The sequence below is a fragment of the Callospermophilus lateralis genome, chromosome 5 (genome assembly GCF_048772815.1).
Source record: "Callospermophilus lateralis isolate mCalLat2 chromosome 5, mCalLat2.hap1, whole genome shotgun sequence".
NCBI lineage: Eukaryota > Metazoa > Chordata > Mammalia > Rodentia > Sciuridae > Callospermophilus > Callospermophilus lateralis.
The window spans coordinates 107,969,753-107,981,663 of NC_135309.1; the positions used below are offsets into that span (position 1 = coordinate 107,969,753).

The 11,911-nt window shown below is 45.1% G+C and overlaps 1 non-coding gene across 1 annotated transcript; it reads right to left on the reverse strand.

Annotated features, from left to right (window-relative positions):
• Nucleotides 1-8,161: 8,161 nt before the first annotated feature.
• LOC143400633 (U6 spliceosomal RNA) lies at nucleotides 8,162-8,268 on the reverse strand. Its single transcript, XR_013091531.1, has one exon. It is a non-coding gene; the product is annotated as a U6 spliceosomal RNA (small nuclear RNA).
• Between the last annotated feature and the right edge of the window lie 3,643 nt (nucleotides 8,269-11,911).

An 11,911-nucleotide genomic window follows, 5' to 3' on the forward strand; every position in this document is an offset into this window, starting at 1 on the left:
GTGGAACAACTCATCCTCTTGTCTGCCTCGCCCACAAAGCAGATTCAGCCAGGAAAAGAAAAAAAAGGGGGGGGGGTAGAGGTTTATTTTTCAGATCACTCTTTAACTTCCCTCGTCCCCTGTCCCGGGGACTCCTTAGAGGGGCGGCCCCAGCCGTCGGAGCTGATTTTGGGCGCTCCGCTAGGAGATCAGAGGCGACACAGGTTCGGTGGTAAAGGACCTTCAGGCTGCTGGACAATGGCAAGGACCTCACACGGGGGCACCACATCTTCCCCCAGCCGCTTTAGGCTCCCGCCGCTTCTTTATTCCACGTGGTGAATCCTTGGAGTCTTCTACCGCCGGGGAACCAATGGGTCGACCGGGGAGAGCGAGAAGCGCAGGAGATGGTTTGATAGGAAGTGTGGGTTTTAAGGTTTTAAAGGGCACAATTGAAAGAGGGTTATTTCCCCCCCCCCCCTGGCCAAGGTGGAAATCGAGGAAGATGTAGAAGAAGAAGAAGGAAAAAAAAAAAAAAAAATAAGACGACGACGGAAAAAAAAGAAGTCAGGCGAAACACAACACATTTATCTATCAACCGCTAGACAAGACAAAGAGGTTTTAACAACAGTTTGAAAAGAGCGGCCTGTGAATGGTTACTATTCAATTTGTATTTTATTCCCCGCTGGTCATGGAATTGAGATCAGAAGAAAAAGTGAAAACACATGGCTGAGGTCAGGGGATCAGAGAACCACCACATACAGCAAAGGGAAGGGAAAGCAATGGGAACTCGTGTGAAGAAATGGATTATATAAACAGAGCTTACCATCGCCTGCGCCCCATTATCCTATAATTTACCCTGCATGGGAGCATAGAAATATATTAAACTAGTGATAGGTTTTACCATTTCTTTACAACCCAGCCTCGTGCCAATCAAGCCTACTATATACTTTGAGACATGTTTAGAATTCTTGAACTAATGTGTTTATTTTAAATATCACAGGGAAATTATTACATCACCAGAAAATAATGCCAGAGCGGGGGTCTGCCGCCCTTTTGAAGTCCTGCTGCAACGAAACATGATTTTAATTACATAATCACTTTGAAACTATAATTATACAATAAACGATGAGGATTAAGCGGGAAGTATAGAGTACATTAAAAATTGCTTAGGTCTTGAGAAAACAAACTGAACATGCAGGGGTAAAAGAAAGAGATGAAATCCGAGGTCCCGGGTAGGGGGTTGATAAATCCCTACAATCGCCGCCTTCTGAGCTGCGGTGGGGATGGGAGCCTGGGGCTCTCTTTGCCTGGCCCAAGGGAGGGTGGGCTGTGGCCTGAGTCGTGCAGCTTAGTAAAAGCCAGTAAATTTGAGACAGAATCAAAGAGAAGCGCTAAGGATGGCCATGAGTGAGTTTGCTAACCTTTCTGCACCAAGACAAAGTTGTTACTTTAGCGTTTAAGAGATGCATTTACATTGAAACCCATCATACATTAGAATGCCACTGGGATGTTGAGTGTTGCCAAAGATTGTTTTGTTGGCTCTTCCCTTTCAGGAGGAAAAGCATCCAACACGAATGGTGTTGTGGATGCCCTGATGCCTGCAACGAGTTTATAAACAACTGCGGGTGCGAGTGCCAATTCCCCAGGCACGCCTGGTTCCTGGGATGCACACGCATCAACTATTCACTCAGCCTCATTTTAGCTTTCTGACTCTGACTCCTTTCCTGAAAGCTGTCCTGCCTCCTAAATTTGCTTCTGTTTGTGTTTTTGCTGAGGCCAAAGGCAAGCACAAGGGTTTTCCTTTTAAAGGTAGAAAACTGCCTGAGCCCAGAGGTCACCTAGCATCTCTCTCCTTCCAGTTTCTACATGCCCCAGAATTCCTACAGAGCTCCCAACTCTGTAGAACTCTGGTCTTTCTTGCCTTAAAGTTCTGGTGGGAGCCAATGCCTGGAGACCCAAGGACAAGGGTTCTAGGTTTGGTTACAGAGTCCCATACACTTTGGGAGGCATCCTGGATGGGAGGCATCCTGGAGACAGAAATCCTGGAATAGATTCCGAAGTAGTCGTTGTGGATTTTTTTTTTTTTTTCAGTAGAACCTATTTTTTCCTGCTGGGTTATCCAAAGCTTGGTCCAGGCCTCTTCTTGAAAAGACAGGTTTTTAGGAGAATGTTATCACCAATACTTGGATCACCTTTAATATTCCACAGAAGGTGCCCTGGATAAGTGCAGTTTGGAATGTGGGAACCTGGGGCAGCTACATTTTACATATAAAGAATTAAATGCTACCATCCCCAATGGTGTGGAAAGGCATACTCCAGCCTAGAAGGGCACTCTGGCTTTTTGTTCAAGCAGAAAATTGTGATTGAAGAAGCAGCAGCGATGTTAAAATTCCTGCGCAATCCGGAAGGTGTTTTCCCTGAGACTCAGATGTGAGGGCTGAGGGTGGGGGCAGCAGGGATAGATAGAAAGTGACAATACTTATCTTTCCTTGCCTTCACTTAGGCCCCAGCTCGCTCCTGACCTTGCCTAAGCCAGCCCTGCATCAGAAGCGAAATAGCATCGTCAGAGCCCTGAACCATTAATATTAGGACACACATCAGCATCACATTAGTCTTCAGCGGACCATCAACGACCAAGCAAAATACAAAAGAGAAATAAAGCAGTTCATCCAAAAAGTCCTACTGTGAACGTGTTTATTTTTTGCTTTCTTTAAGCCCAGGATATAATTTACTCGCTGCCTTCTTGCAAATAAAAATGCTGCACTCGACTGGTAAGGTTGACAAGCCTCAAGGAAATTACAACTAGGCACCAATTCAGGGCCCATTTTATATGGAGCCTGAGTCCAAAAGCCGCCCATATTTTTTTTCCCTCCTGATGCATACATGAGAGATCCAAGATTAAAGGAGGAAAATGAGGAGATTAGACTCTTTGGGAGTAATAGTAACACTAATAAGTATTATTTATCCATCTCTTTACATAATACAGGCAATTACCTTTGTTACTCTTTTGATGCTACAGCCATGAGGATAAATAATGCAATACTTACTTCAGCAATAATATCAAATAGTTATGCCCTACTACTATCCTACTACTATGGTGTTTTGCTTTAATTTATTCTTCAAAACGTCACTCTGTGGGGTAGGAAGATTCTTCCATTTTACAGATGAGCAATTGAGAATGGATGAGCAACTGAACAACAGCAGAGATTAATCTAATCTGTCTTAGGTCACATGGCCACAAATCCGCAAATGGCTTGAATGACTTTTTTTTTTTTTTTTTTTTTTTTTGTACTTGGAATTGAATCTAGGGGCATATTCCCACTAGACTACCTTCCCTTTTCTTTTTTTTCTTTCTTTCTTTCTTTTTTTTTTTTTTTGAAACAGGGTCTCGCTAAATTGCTGAGGCTGGCCTCGAACTTGTAACTCTTCTGCCTTAGTTTTCTCTGTCGCTGGGATTACAGGTGTGTACCACTGCGCAGGGAAATGGCTAGGATCTGAATCCAAACTGAGATCTCGGCCAGGACCCTCCCACCTAAAGGAAGTGAGGGTTGGGAGAAGTTGAGGCTTATCTGAGGTTCCAATGAGGGTATCCAGGAGGAGTGATTGGGACCCAAGTCTTAGTAAGTAGGGACTGTGACGAATTTCCACCCACCCACGGAGCCATTTCCACCCACCCACGGAGCCATCTGCAAAGCTCAGAGAACTACAAGTTGCCTTCGAGGCCCACAGCACCCTTGGGCCAAAGCATCACGTTCGTGGACCGTGTGCTGCACCTGAGAGCCGGCGGCATCTTCGTGGAATGGCCGGCAGCGCGTTGAATTATTTCCTGCGCTGTACATCCTTGGCAGCCTGGCCAGCAACACTTCAGAGGGGTCGTCGAGGCAGACCGCGTCTCCCTGGGATCCCCGCGCGAGGAGGGGGCCTGGGGATCTGGCCTAGTAGATTGAGAAGGAGGAAGAAGGGGTAGAAGGGGCGCGCCTTGCCCGCGGTTAGACGCCCTGCTGCTTTCAAAAGGTTGAGGGACTCCACGCGCACTTGCTCCAGGACCCAGACCACACTGCGGGCAGAGCTGGTGTGTGCGGCTTTTGGGAAACGCCTCTCTAGCGCAAGAAATTAACTACCAAGTAGGCGCTCCGCCATCCCACACTAATCCTCGCCTGATAGCACTCTCCAGCGTAGACTTCTCCTTCTCCAGGAGTTCGAACTCCCTTCGGAGTACAGCTGAGACTTGGCCCGGATTGAAAAGAAGTCCCAGAAGTTGTTCAAAAGGACAGTTTGGAGGTTGTTTCTGAGATGTTTCCGTCCCTTCTCAGCCTTTGCCATCTCTGGAAGGTGGCGGCATCAGTAGTGATTTGCAGATCTGCACGAGGTCGCCAAGGATCTGAGGCCATAGCTCCCATTTATTGGCGCCGCCTGCGGGCCGGGCCAGGCTTTTGGCATGCAAGCTTTGTCTCATTTCCTAGTGATTGGCTGGGCAGACGCGATCATACTATTTGGAGAAGAAATTGTCCAAGTGGCTTATCACAGCAGCAGCACTTCTAGGGGAGGAATGCTGCCAGCTCCCTCTCATTTTACAGGAGGAAGGCACTCACCCAGTCTTGGAGACACCAGCCAATATGCGCCTGAGTCTATTGGAATGCATCTGCCAGGACTGTCACCTGACAGCAGGATGCCTTTCTTTTCCCTATTGACCTCTCAGCCCAGTGTTTCAGAAAATCTCAGCACTGCTCTTGGAAGTGCTGGGGAAAAGAGGTGGAAGGACTTCCTGAGGGTCTTTCAGGAAATCTCAAAGGCAGAAGGTCTTTTGGAGGACTGTGGGGTTCTAGTAGGAAAGGGAGCTTTATCATTAGGGCAAATCTAGAGAAGTTAATTACTTGAATGCCGACCATAGGTCTGGTAATATGCAAAACCTTTACAGATATGCTATGCATCTTGACTGCACATGGGAATAGTTTGTGGGGATTCAAAAAATCGAATGCCCACTATAATAAAATCATCATTTCTAGTGATCAGACCAAGTTATTCATTTTTTTAAAGCTCCCTAGGTAATTCCAATGCACAGCTGTGCTTGAGAACCACTGTTTTGGGAACATCGTCTTAATCCTCACAACAACTCCATCTGACTGATACCATGATGATGCCCATTTCCTAGGTAAGGAAACTGAGGCTTAAAGAAAATCCATGTTTCATCCAAGGTCAACTCAGAGACAAGAACAGGTGAGTCTGGTGCCAGAGAGCAGGCATCCAGCTTCTGGGCTCAGCCCCGTTTAGTTTTCACTATCTAAAATTCATTCACTGGAGAAAGGTTATAGCAGGAAGAACTAGGAAGGTCACTAAAGGCACAGCTTTGGGCAGGGGATTGTGTATATTCAGGGTCTTGGATGGAGGTTGGATGCAGGGGGTAGAAAAATAACATCTTTGACTTTCTTTGGGAAAGATAGGTCCTCAGGTGATCCCATACCCGAGACCTTGCCCAGGATCTGTTGTTTGAAAGGTGACATGCAGAGAGTCAACCCAGTCACACGGGCAGCCTGAAATGATGGAATGAGCACTGGAGTAGGAGTCAGGAAATGGTGGGTCTATCCAGCTGAGCCATTGGCTGGCATGTCACCTTGGGCAGATCACTGAAACCTGTTTCCTCTTCTGTGAAATAGTGGTTGAACGGAATTATCTCTTACTTCTTCTCACACAACTTATGGCTATTTCAGGTCATGGTGTGAATAAATTCTCCTCTGGACTCAAATTGGAAATGATAATATTGATAAAACTGAGGCTCCAGATTGTCCAGACTCTTCTAGTAGTTTCCACTACTACTCTGGTTATTTATCTTCTCTCAGCCCCTCAGTTCATGACTCCAAGGTCATTGTATAGATAGAGAACTTCAGGGCATTTGGAGAAGGAGCACAGGAGAGAATAAGGGAAGCAGTTCAAGGCCTCCAAAACACCTTAACCCAGCAAAATTAAGCAGGTTCAGAGTAGTCTTGTGTTTGGGAAGGTGGGAGGAGAAAACCAGTCTTTTTTTTTTTGTACCAGGGGTTGTACCCAGGGGTGCTTAACTACTGAACTACACCCCCAGCCCTTTTTATTTATTTTTTTATTTAGAGACAGGGTCTCACTGAGTTGCTTAGGGTCTCTATAAGTTGCTGAGGCTGGTTTTGAACTTGTAATCCTGTCTCAGCCTCCGGAGCCACTGGGATTACACGTACCCAGTAAAAACCAGTCTTCTGAATGAGGCCTTTCTCATAGCCTCAGATTTTATCACTAGTTCTGTTCCTGGCTGGGCCACAGGTTCACTAGTAATGCCTGTAAAGAGCTTCAAAAGTGTAAGGCCTGAGTGGTGATTTATTATGCTGAGGAGGGCCCAGCTTGTGCATGTAAGAGCATTGCCATCCAGAGCACTTCTGTGCTCTCTGCAAGTGTGTCTTGTGCCTCATTGTCCTAATTTCTGACTATTCATTAAAAGACCTGGGGAAATTTAAAAACACAGGTGTTTCTCAACTTACAATAATGTTCTGTTTCTGTAAACTCATCATGAAAATATCGTAGATCAAAAATGAATTTAAAGCCTGGGGCTGGGATTGTGGCTCAGTGGTAAAGGCTCGCCTAGTACGGGTGGGACCTGGGTTCGATTCTCAGCACTACATAAAAATAAAGGCATTGTATTGTGTCCATCTACACCTAAAAAAAAAAAAAGAAAGAAAGAAAAAAAAAAAAGAAAGAAAGGCCTGGAGCAGTGGTGTATGCCTGTACTCCCAGTGGCTAGAGAGACTGAGGCAGGAGGATCATGAGTTCAAAGCCAGTCTTAACAAAAGTGAGGCACTAAGCAACTCAATGAGAGTTTTGTCTAAATAAAATACAAAATAGGGCTGGGGATGTGGCTCTCTGGAGCTGGGCAAAGACTCTGGTGGAACTCCAATATACTGCCTGAGTAGCCTGGTGGCCTATAGTGTTAAGACAAAGGCAAAGCACAATAGCAATTACCCCTGAGTGGAGGTAACTGTCTCTAAATAAAATACAAAATAGGGCTGGGGATGTGGCTCAGTGGTCAAGTGTCCCTGAGTTCAATCCATGGTATCCCCCCCCCCCCATAAAAAAGAATTTAAGGGGCTAGGGTTGTAGCTCAGTAGTAGAGTTCTTGCCTCACATGTGTGAAGCACTGAGTTCAATTCTTAGCACCACATAAAAGTAAATAAAGGTATGGTGTCCATCTATAACTAAAAAAATTTTTAAAAAATGAATTTAACCCATTTAACCTATGGAACATAGTACTTGGCAGCACTGTACACTGCAGTGGTGATTGTTTCTCCTTGTAATTGTGTGAGTGGCTGGAATCTGTGGCTGGCTACCATGACCCAGCATCTCAAAAGAGAGTATTGTACTGTATGTTGCCAGCCTGGAGAAGATGAAGAAGAAGAGATCAAAACTCAAAATTTAAACTGGAGTTTCTATTGAATGTGTATCACCTTCAAACCATTATAAAGTTGAAAATGCCTAAGTTGAACCACAGTAAGGTTGGAGACTGTCAGCATGGCTGGGGCCTATCTGGATGGAGGAAATCCATGGATCAGGTGACACAAATATATGGATATGTTTTTAGAAGCTGAAGTTGATAGCAATACCTATAGATGTTTATAGAGAGGCCATGGAGAGACCAATGATCAGTCTGGAGCTTTGAGAAGGAAAGTCAGACTGGAGATCCAGTCCTGAAGAGGGCTGTGGAGAGCCAGAGAGGACTGGGGACAGAATCTTATGGAAGCCCAATGCCAGCAAGAGAAGGAAGAGTGATGACAAAAGAGGCTGAATTGGAGGAACTTTAGACCCAGGGTGGAAAAACTGGAGGGATGGTTCTCAAATGAACGTCCCATGGTCATAGAGGTCAACAGTGGCACCACCTCCAAACAGCCGATTTAAGATTAGGACTGAGAAAAAGGTCTTCCTTGGTCTTGACATCTAAGCAGTCTTGGGTGGCCCTAGCCAGAAGAATATGGTGGGGCCAGTGAAGCCGAACCGCAGTGGGTTGAGAAGGAAATGGAGGTGAGCCAAGAGAGACACTGAAACTTCTTTCAGCAAGCAAAGGACACAGCTATGATTGGGACACATCTCCTCCCCTGGGACTGTGAGCATCCCCTTACCATCCCACAGGAAACATAAAAGGAATCTGGCTGTTATTTTGTTTCATTTTTAAACTATGGAATGCCTCACCAATTTATGTCTCATCCTTGTACAGGGGCCATACTAATCTTCTCTGCATTGTTCTAATTTTACTATATGGGCTGCCCAAGAGAGCACTGGCTGTTACTTTTGATGCCCAAGCTGAAATGGGGTTCTCCCCACAGGCACAGACACATACTCCAGCTCTCAGTAGGGCTTTACACCAGAGGGAAGCCAAGCCAAACTCGGAGCCAGAATATGAAACCTATTTAAATCATGCTTGATTCTTCTCCGAAGCAGTGTTAAACTCGGGGTAAAATAGCCCACTGCGACCAGGTGGCAAACCAAGCAAAACCAGCCATGACTCCAGGCCACAAAGATCAGTGCTAAGGCTGCCAAGCCTTCAAGGCCTGACTTTGTCCCCTAACAGGAAACCCCTGGAGCAAAACAACCTATACTCCTCCTCCAGGATGGTTGACCACTATAAGGGAACTCAGGGAAGCTACAATGAGAGAAAACCCACAAAAACACCAAAAAAGAAGCAGAAGCAGCCCTCTGTGAAGCCTAATGCAACCAGACGCCTCGATGCTGAGAAGAGAATTTGCCCTCTTCCTTTCTCCAGCTTCTTCAGTTGCAGAGATCAGCTCTGCAAGGAGACAGGAGGGGGCAAGGGCCAGTCTGTCCCAATGCTGTCCCCCTCCTCCTGTTTCTCCTCTAGAGGTTGCCCATTCTTATCCCAACCTGATCCTATCAAGAGCCGCTTTCACCACAGGGGCTGTTTGGGAGGACAATGCAGGCTGTCAGCCTTCAGCCACAGAGCTGTGCAAAGACTCTGGTGGAACTCCAATACACTGTCTGGTGGCCAATAGTGCAAAGACAAGGGCAAAGCACAATAGCAATTACCCCTGAGTGAGGTAACTGGAATTGTACACAAGGGGGCGCTCTCTGTCTTAACCTTGGCCTGGGGCATGTTAGGGTTATAAAAGTTCCTTGAGCCTTTAGGATTGGTGGACTTTTTTTGTTTGCATATTTTACTGCAATAAAAAAGATGTTGCTTTTTTTTTTTTAAGGCAATGACGAATATGCCCAGTTGCTCTCTGTTGCCAGGCCCCAAAATACCACATTGCTATTTCTCTCTCTTCAGGCAATGGTCTACAATTTTCCCTTTGCCCTGTAGCCACTACCATGCAATTTGCACCTCACTAATTTCCTGGCTGGATCTTAATGTTGTCTGGTCATTGCTCCACCCTCCCTGAAAGCAGTGACCTGATGCTGGTCCTGCCCACCAGTTTGCCGTGTAGGGCTTAGGAGGTACATCTGATTGGCTATCTGTGACCTGGAAGGATCCTTCTCAGAAATTCAGCTTTAAAGAATCACAGAGAGGGGCAGATACTCTGATGACACAGAATCACGATATTGCAGCTTCTGAAAGCCTGTGTTATGAATGGAGCTGAGGTGGTTTTGGAGCTGTTCTGAGCACGCCAAATATTACATTTCACTTAGGTTGGAGGGGGTGTTTCTTGGCAGGATTGCGTGATTGATGCTCTTGCTCTCCAATTTTCTGCTCACTGAAGCGTTAAAGCGGCAATCCTGAAGTCACTATAAAGCCAACAGCCTGGGCACAGAGCACTTAATTCCAATCTACAAATAAAAAGCTTTTATTACTTTCTTTCCTTCTTGTTTTGCCTTAGACCCCAAATTGTCTTTCACAGGGGTTTGCCAAAAATGTAACTGTGGAGGATAGCAAAGTACTTTCGCAGGTGGCAATTAAAACAGCTGAGTTCTTCTCCCTCCATAATGAAGGGTTAGGAAGACTATATATAAGTGCTGAGTAAACACCTCAGATTCTTTATTTATGCTTCCTCATTCTTCAGGCAGGGTGGTTTAGTGGAAAAATTCACTTGGGTTAGATGTCAGGAGAGCTAGGCTCTGGTACAGATTAGCTATGCGAACTCAGATAACTTATTTATACGCTTCAAGCCTTGGTGTTCTCATCTTTATAACGAGAAGATCGCACTAGATGATGTCAAAGGTCTCTGTTGTCTTAAGTTCTAGGAATTCATGATATTGTTGCACAGCTAAACATATGTTCATCCATCTTAATTAAATGCGTTATGGTTTGTAAGAAACAATCCTCTCTACTTGGAGGTGGGTGTTCATTCATAAGCAAATATTGATTTAACAAATTCTGTGGCAGGCACACTGGCAGTCCTGTGAAAGACACAAAAATGAATACAACCAAGTCCTTATTCTCAAGTATCTGTGAATATTCAAATACATATTGGATGTGGCATTATCCCCTTTGAAACACAATAATAGTAATGAGCATGTCAACTCACTCTAATTGAGCACCGACAAGACATAAACTCCTGTCCAAGTGATGGTCCTGTTTATGCCCTAACTACTACAGATTGCTGAAAAGTGTCTCTGGAAAGTTCTCAAAGTCCAAATATCTTTCCAGATTCTTCAAATGAATTCATTTAGAAAATTTGCTCAGTTTAAAGTGCATGCAAGTTAACATTTGATTTACTATTGATCTTAAATTGCTCAAGGTCTCTCTGGCCATTTTAAGCTTGTCTCTCTGTGTGTGCATGCACACATACTTGTGTATCTACTCACATTAGACATATGCATTTGTTTGTGATTTTTCATTTTAAAATTTAATAGTTACCAGTATATTTCCACTGTCAGATGCTTGTATGTCCCATGTCCCATGGACCTCCTGCCCTGACATCTGTGGAGCTGGTTATCTGTGGCAATCTTAGTCTTGTCAGATCTATCCCCACAAAATGTTCTAAAGTTCCGAAAACAGCTTATATTTCTCTCTGGTTTAGGAGGTTAGGAAGGATGTTATGGTTTGGATATGAGGTGTGCCCCAAAGCTCACACGTGAGACAATGCAAGAATTTTCAGAGGTAAAATGATTAGATTATTGACTTAACCTAATCAGTGTGTTAATCCACTGATAACTGGGCAGTCATTGTAGGCAGGTAGGGTGTGGCTGGGAAAAATAGGTCACTGGGGATGTGCCTTTGGAGTATATATTTTTTGTCTGTAGTAATTGGAACTCTCTGCCCTCTGCTTCCTGTTGCCATGTTTGGAGTTGCTTTCCTCCACCACACCTTTGTACCATGATGTTCTGCCTCATTTTGGGCCCAGAATGATGAAGTCAGCCATCTATGGACTGAGAACTCTGAATCCGTGAGTCCCCGAAATGTTGTTCTTGTCAAGTCTTTTGATCATAGCAACGCAAAAGCTAACTAAAACAAAGGAGGACCTGGAGTGAAACTGCCAGAACCCCTTTCCCTGGTCCCTTGTCACCATGGTGGCTGCATCCTCCATCCACAGCATTCAAAACCCTCAAGCTCTCCAAACACCACCCCCCTCTATCTTCCTCGAGTTTGAAAGGTTGAGACTGTGAGTGTGAATGGGTTTCAGTCCAGCTGGCAGGAACTTTAGAGATCTCTAGAAAGCATTTGTGAGACATTAAGGGCACATAATAAAAACCCCTTCTTTGGACCCAGGAAGCCCATACTTAGAGGATCTGAGAACACCGAATCCGGAAGGGATGACAATGCAGGGCCTAAGCCCTTCACTCTAACTGGTGTCAGAACCAAAGCAGACAGGCGACACTCAGAATTACTAACTAAACCCTGTGACTCCTGATTTCTAGCCTCTTTCTGCTTTGCCACTCTGTCAGTGGTCTATACTTTAAAACCTTTATCTTGGGGCTTTTCTTCCCAGGGGAACTTTAGAAAGCAAACAAGTGCTCCAGGTATCAG